This window comes from Neofelis nebulosa, chromosome 2, assembly GCF_028018385.1.
Source record: "Neofelis nebulosa isolate mNeoNeb1 chromosome 2, mNeoNeb1.pri, whole genome shotgun sequence".
NCBI classification, from domain to species: Eukaryota; Metazoa; Chordata; class Mammalia; order Carnivora; family Felidae; genus Neofelis; species Neofelis nebulosa.
This window is the reverse complement of record NC_080783.1, coordinates 16,151,443-16,166,850: the sequence shown is the minus strand read 5'-3', so window position 1 is coordinate 16,166,850 and position 15,408 is coordinate 16,151,443. Positions and strand designations below refer to the sequence as shown.

The 15,408-nt window shown below is 40.4% G+C and overlaps 1 long non-coding RNA gene across 1 annotated transcript; it reads left to right on the top strand.

Moving 5' to 3' along the window:
* The first annotated feature begins 593 nt into the window (after positions 1-593).
* LOC131492762 (uncharacterized) lies at positions 594-15,013 on the top strand. The gene is made up of 3 exons (XR_009252277.1): positions 594-1,136; positions 14,313-14,434; positions 14,512-15,013. It is a non-coding gene; the product is annotated as an uncharacterized LOC131492762 (long non-coding RNA).
* The last annotated feature ends 395 nt before the right edge of the window (positions 15,014-15,408 follow it).

Here is a 15,408-nt window from a genome sequence, read left to right as displayed (position 1 = left end):
CTTCCAAGTGCCTGAGAACCAGATAGTCCACAGTGAAAAGGAACAGAGCCTGGGTGAACTACTTCCTCTCTTCTGCCATAACAGACTCCAACTCACTCTTATTTTCTGGACTACCGAAATAATCATGTTATATGCCAAGCATGGCCGCCCTAGTTACCACACTGTAATCCCACTCTCCCCACTTACACCCACACAGATGAAACCATTCTTTCAGAGACTCCCTCAGCACTCCACAGCTCCTGCCTTCCCTAAAACACTCCTCCACGCCACTCCCCCCACCCCCCAACCCCGGCTCAGTTTCCCACCCCCACCACTTCCTGGCCCTCCCACCACCCCCCCCCCCAAAAAAAACCACCCAGGCCTCCAGCCAGGAAAAGTTGTTAAACCCTGTCCTCTGCACCTTCACAGCACATTTGCTTTGATACCAAAAGAGGATTCATCTTGGCCAATGAGAAACAAATGAATATGCAGTGATTCGCCACTTGCTGTAAACGCATCGCCAACAATTCCCGCTGCTGTGTTCTCTTCTGTTTTTATCATCAATTAAAAAGGCTCCATTTCCTTAGGGGCATTTTTGCCCCCTCCCAAAAATGGAAAGAAGCAGCAAACAGCCCTCGGAGAAGGCACAAAGCTCTTCTGAGAAATGTCTAGCAGAGACAGCTTCTTACAGTAACACTTTATTTTAATGGTCCTTTAATGCAGAAATTGACCATGGTCGTCCCTCTTAGGCCTCATTCACCCTAAATAAAAATGACCGTGTTGCCAGAGATAGGTCCTAACGAGGTATCAACCCCGGGGGTAGCCCAGGGGAGGCAGCGGGGCAAGAGAAATGCCCTCTTTCTGCGGCGGCTGCAATTCCTGCCTGTGACCTTGCACCCTCCCATCCAGCTTTCCATTTCCTTATTTAGATGAGCTTCCCTTATACTTGGAGGGAAGGATTCCTCTGCTGAGACTCCATGGCAATCAGCTTTCTGAGAAGTGGTTTGTTCTTCCAAGAAACCAAAGGGAGCCTGGTTGGTGTGCATGCTGGCTTGTGGCTGAGCCGAGGGAGCCACGGAGGGCAGCTCACGACGGACCAGCAGGACACCGGGCTCCTGAGCCCTCGACATCCACTCGTCACGAGCGGCAGGTTGAAGGTAATGTTTTAAGAGGCTTTCAAGCTGCTGGGAAGTTGTGGGTTCGAGAAATGTTCTTTAAACCTTTTGAGCATTCCAATTCCATTTCAGCAAGTGTGTTGAAATGATGAGCAGAGGCACGGACAAAGGACCGACAGCTAGCCCAGTGGTCACAGCCCCTCCTCGCTCCCGCCCACGGCAGGGCCGCTGGGAGGGGCAGGGTGGCATTGCTAAGGCCCCACCGAGGGGTGAGAAGAAGTCACAAGGGGGCAGGGAGAGAGAGCTGACCTTGGGGACAGCCTGGGAGTGCTGTCACGTAGAGCCCAATGAGGGGGCTCGAACTCACAACCCTGAGATCAAGGCCTGAGCTGAGATCAAGAGTCGGATGCTTAACTGACTGAGCCACCCAGGCACCTGAGTTACTTCTCTATTACACGGAGCAAGGGGTAGCATCTAGCCCATAAAGTTGCCTGTATTAAGACGATCCACGCGACGTGCTTAGCCCAACGCTTACCAAATTGTAAGCACTTCAAAAATGGCATCTGTCATTATTTTGTGTGTTAAAGGCAGCCAGGCATGACCACCACCACCACCCCTAAATGCATGGGTTTCCATTTAGCTCCTGCTTTCACATGTTTGGAATGTACTGGATATACCTCTCAGCATTGCCATGCACCTGCATCGATTACAGAGATTCCTTACTCCCTGTCTTCCTTGATTTTTCCATTTAACTCATCATCCTCCAAATCCTTCTCAAGCTAGCTGTCATTTGATATTAAATGTTGATTGGAGAGAAAGTAGCCGCTCCTGATAAACTAGTAGTAGCCTGGGATACGCAATCAAGGCCATCTGTAATGACTGATGAGTCGTCTGGGTTTGAGTCCGGTCGGTCACACAGAGTTCCAAGATAAAGGGGAAACACACCAGATCCAGGCTTTTCCTGTCTCTGATTAAGCAGCCCGAAGGGGAAGGTCTCTAACTGATGGAGAAATATGGTGCCTCCTGTTAGGAGGAAGGAATGCGGACATGGTCTCTACCACTCATTGGCATTGCAGTCCTGTTCCAGAAAGACTCGCTGTGGAGCCTGGGGGAAACAGCAATGTACGGTGCAATTCTGCTTTCTCCCACATCCAAAATTACAAAAATAACAGTCACACTCTTTAACAGCAACCTAAGAGAAGCGTCAGTTGCAAAACTGAAGTAGTTAGTAACTGCGTATTCATTTAACATGTTTCTCCAAATAACTCAAGTTGTTCATAAACAGGCTAAAAAACGCCAAAGAGAACACTTTAATAAAACCCAAGTGTTTTCCTGCTAACTTTTCACTCACTTATCTGATTTGGCCTAGCAGTCTCTAGAATAAATCAATGCTAGATGTCCTCAGAGGACCTACAGAATCTTTTACCGAAGTCCTAACCAAGGTGCTATGTTTAGGTTGCCCATGTCATGAACGGAGTCTCTGACTCTCCCTTCATCAGCCATCAGGGGAAGCGTCACCCACCGTCGTACTGGCACAAATTGTATTTCCTGAAGAGTAAGTGAGAAAGGAAGGCAGAGAGGGATGGAATGAGACCGAACACCCAGCTCTTACTCTAGAACTCACTCTATCAAGATACGTGGAGTCACGGCCATTACTCGCCCTCCAGATACCTTCGTTTTCCTCGGCAGAGAAGTCAGTAATGGATGGGGACTGTGAGTGTAGGGAGATGTCTCCACATGGGCTTGGGAGGATGGGGGTCCACGTCCTAGCAAGGAGGCTGTATGACTTGAAGCTGGTCACCTCTCCAACTTAATGCCTTCCTGCTCTCTCCTTCCCAGGCTCCCAACACTGTGCCCGCGACAGACCCACCCTCTGTAGTTACCCTTCCAGTTCACACATTTCTTTCCCTCTCCTCAGAGCAATCTTGTCCCTTTCCTTGTAACATCTGCTCATCCTTTTAATCTCAGTTTAGACATCTCTTCCAACCAGGTCCTTCCCTGACCTACCAACTCAGTAGCATTATGTGCCCTTCATATCTAATTTTCTGGCAAAGTATAGGTTTTCTGTCTTAACATTTATCATAGATTTATTTGTTAAGACTTTTGGTTGCAAGATGTGGAAATCAGTCTTTAAGGGACTATAAGCAATATACAGATGTGGTGTTATCTTTCACCATCCGGGTCTTAAGGAAGGATTAGCACCATAAATTAAAAGGTGATAGGACTCTTTCTCCCTCATGTTTTTGCTAATTTCTGAATATCTATTTCCTTTCTATTGGTTTTTGTAAACCAGCTTTCTCTCTAGCCATATGGGAGACTATGGCAGGCATGGCTGTAGTCACATGCAGAAAACTAAATGTCTCTGAACGACAACCTCAAATTTCTGTCATTTTCTTAGGGGGTTTTTGTTGTTTTCCTTTGTTTTTTTCTTTTTCTTTTTTCTTTTGAGAGAGGCAGAGAGAACGAGAGCAGAGGAGGGGCAGAGAGAGAGGGAGAACCTCAAGCAGGCTCTGCTCTCAGTGCAGAGTCCAACGAGGGACTTAAACCCACGAACCGTGAGATCACAACCTGAGCCGAAGTCAGGAGTCTGATGCTTAATCAACTGAGCCACGCGGGCATCCCTCTGCCATAATTTTACTGGCTCTATTTAAGTTAAGCATCTAACTGAGGGCCCACTTTAGAGAAGAGAGCAATGGCTATGTGATGAGCTATCATCCCAAAAGATGCAAAGTACCATACTATTTGTAACTGCCTACTTACTTGTATGTCTATATCCTTGATTATCAGTAAACTTTGTAAAATAGGTCAATCTACTATGTTTATCTTATTCACAATTATATCCTCATAGAACTCTATGCCAAACACATTACAAATGCCCATTTTGGTATGTAAAAAAAAATAGACGCCTGTCTAATTCCCTCCGTATCGAGGACTTCCTTCTTCCCAACTTTCACACCTATTTTGTTTCCCCCACTCTCTCTCTCTCTCTCTCTCTCTCTCTCTCTGTCTCTCTCTCTCTCTCTCTCTCTCTCACACACACACACACACACACACACACACACACACTATGCCTACCATCACCACCTACTTTGGATGGTGATCTCCTATATTTCTTTTATATTTTAACCTCTATGAAATCTTCCCTTGTCTTCCACAAACACTCCCAGGGACTTTACACTTTATGTGTCTCTCCAACTGGAATAATAATAAGAAATACAAATTATTTATATCTTACTATGTTGCAGGCATAGTGATAGGCATATCACATACTTTTTGTCTAATCTTATAACACTCAATATTTTGCCCAGCTGAAGCTGGGAAATAGCTGACAAACTTGTTCAAGGTCACAACTAATAAATAATCTTAGTCCATCTGAGTCCAAAATTCAATATCTTCCTCCCCCTAATCTTTCCACTCATGTAATCTACTAGGCAGAAAGCCCCTCAAATCCAGTAACCATTGATAAATTTACTGCCCTATTCTCCAGAGACTCACATATTTTACATTTGTTAGAAGCACATCAGGTATGCTCGGTAAATATTTATTTGCTGAGGAATGAATAAATAAGTGGAATTAATGAGTAGGTGGGTTCTACTGGGGGAAAAATAGGCATTCACCAAGAATAATTTTTCCTCTATTCTGACACCTTTGTAGTCTTTATACGTCAACAAAATAATTAGCTCAGATGAAAACAATTATATTAGTAGTTCTACAAAGTTGACATGGTGGAAGGACTAGCTTCTGTTAGATAAAACCTGTCCCTAAATAAATAAATAAACAGGGGCGCCTGGGTGGCTCAGTCGGTTAAGCGTCCGACTTCAGCTCAGGTCACGATCTCGCAGTCCGTGAGTTCGAGCCCCGCGTCGGGCTCTGGGCCGATGGCTCGGAGCCTGGAGCCTGCTTCCGATTCTGTGTCTCCCTCTCTCTCTGCCCCTCCCCCGTTCATGCTCTGTCTCTCTCTGTCTCAAAAATAAATAAATGTTAAAAAAAAATTTTTTTAATAAAAAAAATAAATAAATAAACAAACAAATGCTGCATACAATATACAACGTAACTAAACCAAACAAAACAGCAGCTACTTAAGGCTTTGCAAGACAACCAAAATTTCTAAGACTTAAGAGCAGGAATATCAAAGAAAAAGAGACTCTCAGAGAAGGGAGGGAGCCTAACATAAAATGGAGCTTATTGAGCTTCTAACTGTTCTGCATTTGATAAATCCTAATATGTTAGAAGAAAGGGGCCAATAAATTAAGAAGAATGTTCAACTTCAAAGTGGCTACAAAGAATAGGTAAGGCACAGAGGACTTTAAGGTCGGTGAAAGTATTCTGTACGTTACTGCAATGGTGGATATGTGTTCTTACAGATTTTTAAAACCTACAGACTACCCAAGGCCAAGAGTGGGCCCCAATGTAAACTATGCACTGACTATGGGGTGATAATGATGTGTCAGTGACAGTGATGTCTCAGTTATAACCAATGTGCCCCATGGCACAGCATGTTGATGGTAGGGAAGGTCAATGTGGTGGTGGGGGGCATGGAATATGTGAGAATGCTCTGTGTTTTCCACTCTACTTTGCTATGAACTTAAAACTTCTGTAAAAAGCTATTTACTAAAAAAAAAGCCTCAGAAGAGCTTTTAACTGTACCACTGAGCTAGGGAGAAAAAAAAAAAAAAATTGGCATTCAGGACCTACCAAGCAGAAGGAGCTCTGATTAACATTCCAGGTTTTTAGTTAAGATTCCTGAATAGTAACATCCTAGGAATTAGAGAAAATTGAATATAGACAACCCTTTGCGAAACTTGAATTTCAGTCTCAAAGTCCCTCTCTCTTTCTCACTTTGTGTATGTGTGTGTGTGTGTGTGTGTGTATATACATATATATACATATATATATATGTATATATATGTATATATACACATTTCAGTCTCAAAGTATCTCAATATATACATACATATATATATATACATATATATACATATATATATATACATATATATATATGTAAATTTGAAAAACAATTATCCAAGTCTCCCTCTCAAGGAAAAGGGTATAATTAATCTCAAAAAAGACAGGAGGACAAGGGCAGCAATTAGTTAAATAGAAGGTAAACATATAATAGGAAAAAAAAGAAGAGATTTTTCAAAAATGTTAATAAAAGTGATAAATCATTAGCTATACAGAACAAGAAAACAAAAGAAGATGAGGACAGTAAAAGGAAACAGCATTACAGATCCTACAGAAATTTAAAGAACAGTAAAAGGGTATTATGCACAACTTTATGCCAGTAAATTTGAAGTCTTAAATAAAATGTAAGCATCCTTGAAAAGTTTTATTTAACAAAAGTTAACACAAATTAAAATTTATTAACAAAATTAACACAAAAATCAAAAATATGAATAGGCTATCCTAAAGAAATTTAATTGGTAATTTCAAAACTCATCCAATAAAGAAAAATACAGGCCTAGGTGGTTTCACTGGTGAAATATCCCAAGTATCTAAAGAGGAAATGACGCAGTTTTCAACAAATTTTAGCTAATGTACTCAGTAAAAATATAATTAGGATAATACATCATTGCTAAGCAGGATTTATTACAGATTTTTTTTTAAAAAGATGAGTTAAGGGGCACCTGGGTGGCTCAGTTAGTTAGGCAACTGACTTCGGCTCAGGTCATGATCTCACAGTTCATGAGTTCGAGCCCTGCATCAGGCTCTGTCCTGACAGCTCAGAGCCTGGAGCCTGCTTCAGATCCTGTGTTTCCCCATCTCTCTACCCCTCCCCTGCTCATGCTCTGTGTCTCTCTGTCTCTCAATAATAAATAAATGTTAACAAAATTTTTCTTTAAAGATGAGTTAATATTTTAAAATAAATCAACGTAATTCACCAATTAACAAAATAAAAGGGAAACACTTCTCAATAGATGCAGAGAAGCATTTGATAAAATTCAATATGCATTTATGATAAAAACGAAACTTTTGGTAAACCAGGAATAAGAAATTGTTTTCAGTCTAACAAAGAACATCTTTTCCCAAAACAAGAGCTAATGGTGAAACATTAAACGCATATCCCTTGCCATTTGCAAGATCAAGAATGAAACAAGCATATCTGACATCACAATTTTATACAACACTGTTGTAGCCAATGCAATATAACAAGAAAAAAAGTGTAAAGATTTTAAAGAAAACAATAAAACTCATTATTTGTAGAAAATATAAATGTGTGCAAGGAAAATGATAAAGAACCAATAAACAATAAGTGAAAGTTGTTACCGAGCAGGTCAAGTTCATCTCTGTACACTGGAAACAAATAATTAGGATATAAAATTTGAAAATAAAACTTCATAATACTACTAAAAATAATCATCTATTTAGGAATAAATCAAATGAACCCTGTGAAACCTGTCTACCTATAAATCAGAAAATATTACGGAGACTAATTAAAGAGGAGCTGAACTAATGGAGGGATATACCATGTTCTTGCATTGGATGATTCAATGTGGTCAGCTTCTTCACATTAATCTATGGGTGAATAAACCTCAGTCAAAATTCCAACAACCGGGCACCAGGGTGGCTCAGTTGGTCAAGTGCCTGACTTCGGCCCAAGTCATGATCCCACACTTCATGGGTTCAAGCCCCATATTGGGCTCTGTGCTGACAGCTCAGAGCCTGGAGCCTGCTTCAGATTCTGCATCTCTCTCTCTCTCTCTCACTACCCCTCCCCTGCTTGCCCTCTGTCTCTCTGTCTCCCCAAAATAAATAAATATTAAGAAAATTTTTCTAATTCCAACAGCATATTTGCATGACTTGAAAATCTGATTATAAACTTCATATGAAAATGCCAGAATAGCCAAGACAGTCTTAAGGTAAAGGAGAAAACTGAAATAATTAATCACTAGATAGTCAGAATTATCATAAAGTTATTACGGGAATATAGCATTACTTCAAAGGTATACAAATAGATCAATGGAACAAAAGAGAAAGTAAAGGAATAGATGACATGATTTATGGCAAAAATGACAGCACTATGAAGTGAAGAGAGGATTTTTTTTTTTAATACAGAATGCTGAGTCAAATGGTTATCCATATATTAAAAAAAATTAATCATGATCCTTACTACACATTATACACAAAAATTAACTCCAGGTAGATTTTAGACCTAAAATGAATAATGATCCCTACTACATGTCATACACAAAAATTAACTCCATTTTAGACCTAAAATGAATAAAATAGAAATAAATGTGGAAAGGAAAAGCTTCTAGAAGAAAATACGGCAACTATCTTCATGACTTTTAAAAAATAAATTTGACGTAGCCAGTGAGAAAAGGTTTTAAAAAGAAGCAAAGATTGATCAATTATGCTATATTAAGATTAAGAAGTTCAATGCATCAAAATTATCATTAAGAAAAGATAAGAAAATCATCATTAAGAAAGCATGGCCTATAGGGTACCTGGGTGGCTCAGTCAGTTAAGCATCTGACTCTTGATTCAGCTCGGGTCATGATCTCACGATTCATGGGTTCGAGCCCGGAGTTGGGCTCTGCACTGACAGCTGGAAGCCTTCTTGGGATTCTCTCTCTCCCTCTTTCTCTGCCTCTCCCCCACTCATTCTCTTTCTCTCTGTCTCTGTCTCTCTCAAAATAAATAAATGAACATTAAAAAAAAAAAGAAAGACAGCATGGCGCAAAGTGGAGAAAGATATTCAGGAGTAATACCCAGAATATATAAAGAACTCTTATCAGTCAATACAAAGAATATGGATAAGTAATACAAAAATAGTCACATGCACATAAAAGAATAAATGACCAATAAAAATATATTAAAACGTGCTCAGGGCACCTGGGTGGCCCCACCGGTTAAGCATCCAACTCTTGGTTTCAGCTCAGGTCATGATCTCACGGTTCGTGGGATCCAGCCCCGTGTCAGGCTCTACACTGATAGTGCGAAGCCTGCTCGGGATCCTCTTTCTCCTCTCTCTCTGTCCCTCCCCTGCTCGCTCTCTCTCTCTCTCTGTCTCAAAATAAATAAGTAAACGTTTAAAAATGTATCAAAAATGTGCTCAACACCATTAGACATGAGAGAATCAAAGTATTGAAAAGTGTTAACACTGACAATCCTGAGTGTGGGGTAAGTATGTGGAGCAACCAGAACTTTCATATCCTATTTGTGGCAATGTAGACTGACACAATCCTTTGGTTAAGCTCTTGACAGGATCTACTAAAGCTAAATCTACACGTAACCTATGACCCGCAATGCCACAGTGATTCGACTGCTTTGCATGCAAAAGTGCGCCAGAGCACGCGTACGGGAATATTTAGAGCATCACTGTTCACAGCTCTTCAAGTGTAGAAATAAAGAGAATGTTTATCTGCAGTAGAATGGATAAATACATTGTGCTATAGTTGTATAATGTGTGTCAGTTCGCATCCTCTGGGAAGCACACAATCAGATACGGTTAGGAGTGCAAGACATTTACTGATGGATGAAGCAGGAGTAAGCAGAGCAACTCTTCAGAAGGCAGTGAAGCACTGACACCTGGAAAAGAAAGAGGGAAGGAAGGAAGATTAGGGGAGGAGCTTAGACACAGGGTGGCCCTGAGAAGGTCTAGCCAGTCCAGTGGGGCATCCCCGTGCAAATACTGCCCATGGAGGAGTGGAGAGCAGCACCCTGAGGCCATTCTCAGTCACTGGCTGGATACTGCTCCCAGAGAGCATGTCCTAGAGGTTTGCATGCAGCAGTGGGGCCGAAGCACCACAGCCGGAGGAGGTTGGCTACCTGTGTTCCTCAGGCTGACATCACACCCCCATGGCTGCCATACAATGGGACACTGTAAGCCATTACAGATAGACAGCCTATCACAAAATACAACATGAAAGATCTTACAAATATAACATTAGGCAAGAGACCTAGACAAAAAAGAAAAGCCCTTACTGAACGATTCTATGTATAAAAAGCTCAAAAACAGTCAAAAGTAAGTCACGACGGCAGATGTCAGAATAATGATCACCTTTGAGCAGGGCCAAATGACTGGGAAGGGGAGCTTGGTAGGTTCTTGTGACTTACGCATAATGATCTGAGTGGTGGCTACATGCGTGTTCACTTTGTAAAAATTCACTGAGCTGTACACCATGATTTGTACCCTGAGTGTATGCATGTATGCAGCACTTCATAAAAAACAAGTTATTTTTAAAAAACAAGAAACTGGTATAGCCTGACAATGGTATTCCCAGGAATAGATACCATATAAATCCAGAGAACAAAAGACCAAGAGAATAATGGCTTTGTGGAATGTAGTGAAATATAAAGAGGATAAAATATACTTATTTTGACATAAAGACTCAAATAATTTTACCAAGATATTTCTATAATTATTAAACCTCTATTATTAATGAGAAGCAGGTGATGCTGCTGCTTTATTTATTTTCATAAACGATGCTTTGATGGGTTAATAGCGATGTATTTTTATTCTGAAAAAGCTTGCGCAGACCGGTATTAGCTTAACACAGCACTTCTCAACTTCTTCCAGGCTGACACAAGTCAAAGCTTAGAAAACTTCCATTATGATGCTCCCTTTTACTGAATTTGCATACTGCTTTGCATAATAATTGATACCTCTGTTACTTTAATATCTTTATAAAGTGCGTCCCCACACAAGACGTGCTGCTTCCTTTTTCCCTTGGCTAAGCCAGTATGTACCTCAAAATGTTGCCTCAAAATGGCAACAGAATGGAGAGAGAATTGGAAAAAATATAAAGACCACAGGACTGCAGGTATGGGATGTGTTTTAGAACTCACAGGAGTGATCTTGATTAATGGAACCCAGGAAACATTTATTCAATCCATAAATAAGTATTAGAAACGGCAATGTGCTAGGCACTGTTGTAGGGACTTCTCATGCCTACATCTTTCCATAGGCTGGCTATGACTTAGCACAAGTGGAACCACGTGCAAGACTGGGTCACAGCCGAACTGAGTTTTGTTCACACGTCTGGGACTAATTCAGGATGCAAAACTTCTAGAACGTATCCTCCAGATCATGTGGTTTGGCGTCCTCAGTTTACAACCCAGGAACCTGCAGGCCAAAACGTTTAATCACTTGCTTGGTATCATGGAGATCTAACTAGTACCAGAGGTCTGTGTGCTTCTCCTGAAGAGATGGTAAAATGAGTGATGATAGGCATATCTCTGAGGACTCGACTAGTCTCCTGGATAATCTTTGTGGCACTGAAACACTTCCCATCACACAGGACAATCTATGGATTGGATCGTTTTCCTAACCCAGCCTTTAGTAACTGTCCAAAACCCTTCGGCTTCCCATAAAATCAGCACAGAAACATGCTGGACAGAAGCCACGTCTCTCTGTTGGGACGGCTCTGTTAGATTTCTTGCAGTCCTGTAGCTCACTTATCTGATGGTTGATGGGAGACCCACTCAGTCTTATTTTTAAATGTTTGCCGAGCTCCTCACTCAATGCCAGCCCAGTCCAATCTGCTAAATCTAAACATCTGCTCTCTCGTGGCTAACACCAGTCAGGCTCCAGGGAAATGTTTTCACCTATTTCTCCCCCGATGGCCTGTGAAACCAAACCTGATGGCGGTGGGGCTAGATGTGTTGTGCTGGTCCTGACAGCAGAGAAGGATGATGGGAATAGAATGGGATGGGGGCCGCTCAGGTAAGAGACAAATCAAATAGTTTGTGAGATCTTCCTCTCACCATAAATATAATAGCTTCCTACATAACGAAGCATGGTTTTGTAGTTATGTCAGATTCCAATTTGTGATCCGGGGAGTACAAAGTGAACTTGTAGTGTTAAGTGAAAAGTACACACACACCAATTTTTTGCGTCGGCAACTAATTGGGTGTTGGATGCTAACACTGCAACACCTGTAATTTTACAAAGTGTTGCATAAAGTTTACTTAAATATTTTTATTAAATTATGGTTGACATACAGTATGATATTAGTTTCAGGCATATCACACAGTGAGTCGATATTGTTATACATTGTGAAATGATCATCTCAATAGGTCCAGTTATCTGCTGTCACTATACAAAGTTATTACAATATTTATTGACTATATTCTTTACATCATACTTTGTTTCTCTGTGACTTGTTTATTTTACCACTGAAAGTTTTCCCCCCTTTTAAAAAAAATTTTTTAACATTTATTTATTTTTTGGAGACAGAGCGTGAGCGGGGGAGGGGCAGAGAGAGCGGGAGACACAGAATTCGAAGCAGGCTCCAAGCTGTAAGCTGTCAGCACAGAACCCGATGCGGGGCTCAAACCCACAGACTGTGAGATCATGACCTGAGCCGAAGTTGGAGGCTTAACCGACTGAGCCACCCGGGCACCCCACAAGTTTGTCCCCCTTAATAGCCTTCACCTGTTTTGTTGGTTCCTTCAACCACACTGCCTTCTGGTAACCTCCAGTTTGTTCTCTGTATCTATGAGTCTGTTTCTGTTTTGTTTTTTCTCATTTGTTCATTTGTTCAGTTTTTTCAGATTCCACATATTAGTAAAATCATATAGTATTTGTTTTCTCTGTCTGATTTATTTCACATATTACCATCTGGGTCCACCCATATTGTTGCTGATGGCAAGATCTCATTCTTTTTTATGGCTGAGTAGTATTCCAGTGTGTGTGTGTGTGTGTGTGTGTGTGTGTGTGTGTGTGTTTGTGTGTGTGTGTGTGTGTGTGTGTGCACGCCACATCTTCTTTATCCATTCATCTATTGATGGATGCTTAAGTTGCTTCCAAATCTTGGCTACTGTAAATAATGCTGCAATTAATATTAGTATAAAAAATGTTAAATAACACAATAGAGATGCAATCAACTGAACTCAGACTATGGAAAATTCTATAGGACAAATAAGGCAGTTCTTTCAACAAACTAAATGAAAAAGAGAGACAGAGGCAAAGAGAAACAGAGACAGGAAAAGAAAAAAAGAGGAAAATTAAAAGATTAAAAGGGACTGAAGAGGTATTTCAACAAGGGGCACCTGGGTAGCTCAGTTGGTTGAGCATCTGACTTTTGATTTCGGCTCAGGTCATGATCCCAGGATCATGGGATCGAGCCCCACACTGGGCTCTGCAGTGAGCGTGGATTCTCTCTCTTCTCTTCCTCTGTCCCTCTCCACAGCTTGTGTTCTCTCTCTCCAAAATGAAAATAGTAATAATAAATAAATTTTAAAAAGGGTGTCTCAACAAATTGGAATGTATGAGCTTGATTGGGATTTTGATCCCAACTATACAATAAATATGTATGTGACACTTGCTGATATTAAGGAATTATTACCTTTAAGGCATGATAATGACACTGGGGTTGTGTTAAAAATCTCATCTTTTAGAAACACTGCTGACATATTTACAAATCAGATTAGATGGTACGTGGGATTTACTTCAGTGTAATGGGGGAGGGGTGAAACCGGAAGGTGAAATGAGTTAAAGATTGGTCGCGAGCAGAGCAATTATTTGAAGCTAGGTCATAAGTCTATGGGAGTTCATTATACTATTCCAGCTACTTTTGTATGTTTGCACTTCTCTATAATAAAAAGTTTTCAAGAAAACAAAGAAAAATATTTTTAAATTTTGTGATTCACTTTAACTTAATTTTATTTAGAATATTGATATTTATTTCCCTGTTTCCCTGTTAACCTTGTAGACAATTACAAATAATTTAGAGAAAAATGTACTGCTTGGAAAAGTTAAACTAATAATTTCAATTGCTAAAAATGTCACTTTTACTCGAATTTACCTCACTGATGAAAATATTTTCAAGTTTTGTAAGCTTTGAGTATACACATACATGTTCTCTTTTTATATATATTTTAGGTATATATTTAATATACATGTTCTTTTTTGAATCCTTTGGATTCTTGAGCAGGAGTACAAATTGAGATTAAACATGATAGAAACGGAAAATATAAAATAGAATCTCGGAAAAGAGCTTAGAAAAAAAAATACATCGCTGAAAAGAAAAACAGAAATGGAACTTTTCCCAAGAGGTGGCTGGCTTACATTTTTAAAAACTAGAAACAATGAAAAAGGGTAGGCTTGTGTTACATATAATGCACATAAAATTCACGAGTAGGATATTGCACGTTTGATATAATTACTCATCCAAACAATGAAAACGTGCAAAAGTGTTGTTGTCATCAAGCCCTCTGTTTGTAACTCAGATAAAATCCCTGAGTTTTTACATCTTTTCCTGCATGAAGGCTGAACCACTGAACAAGATAATGAGAATGTGTGAGGACCCTGGTTTGACAATTGCCCTGTCTTGAGAAGTGTTGGAGAAGGGGGCTGCCGGGAGAGACACAGTGCCCTCAGCCCAGATATGGTAGGTAGTCCCTTTCAGAAAATAATTACCAAATTACCAATAATAATAAGTTGAAAACATTATACTTTGCATTATAGGGTTTCTAAGAAGAAAGAGAATTGTAAAGCTCTGATCCTTTAAAACGCTGGAGAAAGCTCCTGGGAGGAAGTGAGACTTGTCTGAGGGCTGACAGAAGAACGAGTATCATTAAATGCACTGGAAGAAGAAGATCATTCCAGGGACAAGACTTTACAGAAGTACCGATGCGAGAATGAGGGGTCCAAACTCTCTAGAAGACTCCAATGAATGGAGACAGGCCTCAGTCAATTTTACACCATGAGTGCAAATTTAAGCTGGATTAGTCTGGCCCTGCTAAGTACCTTGCTCAGGAACTGAAATATTATAGCTGCAACATGGCTAGCAGAGGAAATGAAATGGAAGCCTATAAACCCTGAAGTGGATAGCAGGAGCGCAAATTCAGAGAACGAAGCAAAGTTTTATTTTGGGGCTGTACCATAAAGGTGACTTAGGTAGACCCAAGGGCCAGGGTTCTGTGTGCATGTGTGCGGGCCCTTAGTGATCATTAACTTTGGAGGGGGAAAAAAATGTTACATGGCCCTGCAAGTAAAAATGATGAAGGTATTTCTTGTAGCTATTTCTGTGTGTCATAAAAACAGCAGGATTTTTTAGAATGGGCTGATATTCTTTATCCCAGTCCTCCCTAAAGGGAATTACAGAGCTGAGACCTGTAGGAATTTATTGGTCTGATGGGAAGAAAACACAGTACCAAAAGGAACTCACACATTCCCAGAGACTCACTTGAGTCTCTATCTGAATGCAAAGCCTGGCCTTATTTCTTGAAACCAGCTTTCTGGTAGACTGTTTAAGAGTTAAGGGATTACAAGAATAAGTCATTGATCTCCCATTTCTAAGGCTAACAAAGAATTTCATATTACTGAAACCAGACATCGCCTTTAAACCGACAGATTTTAACC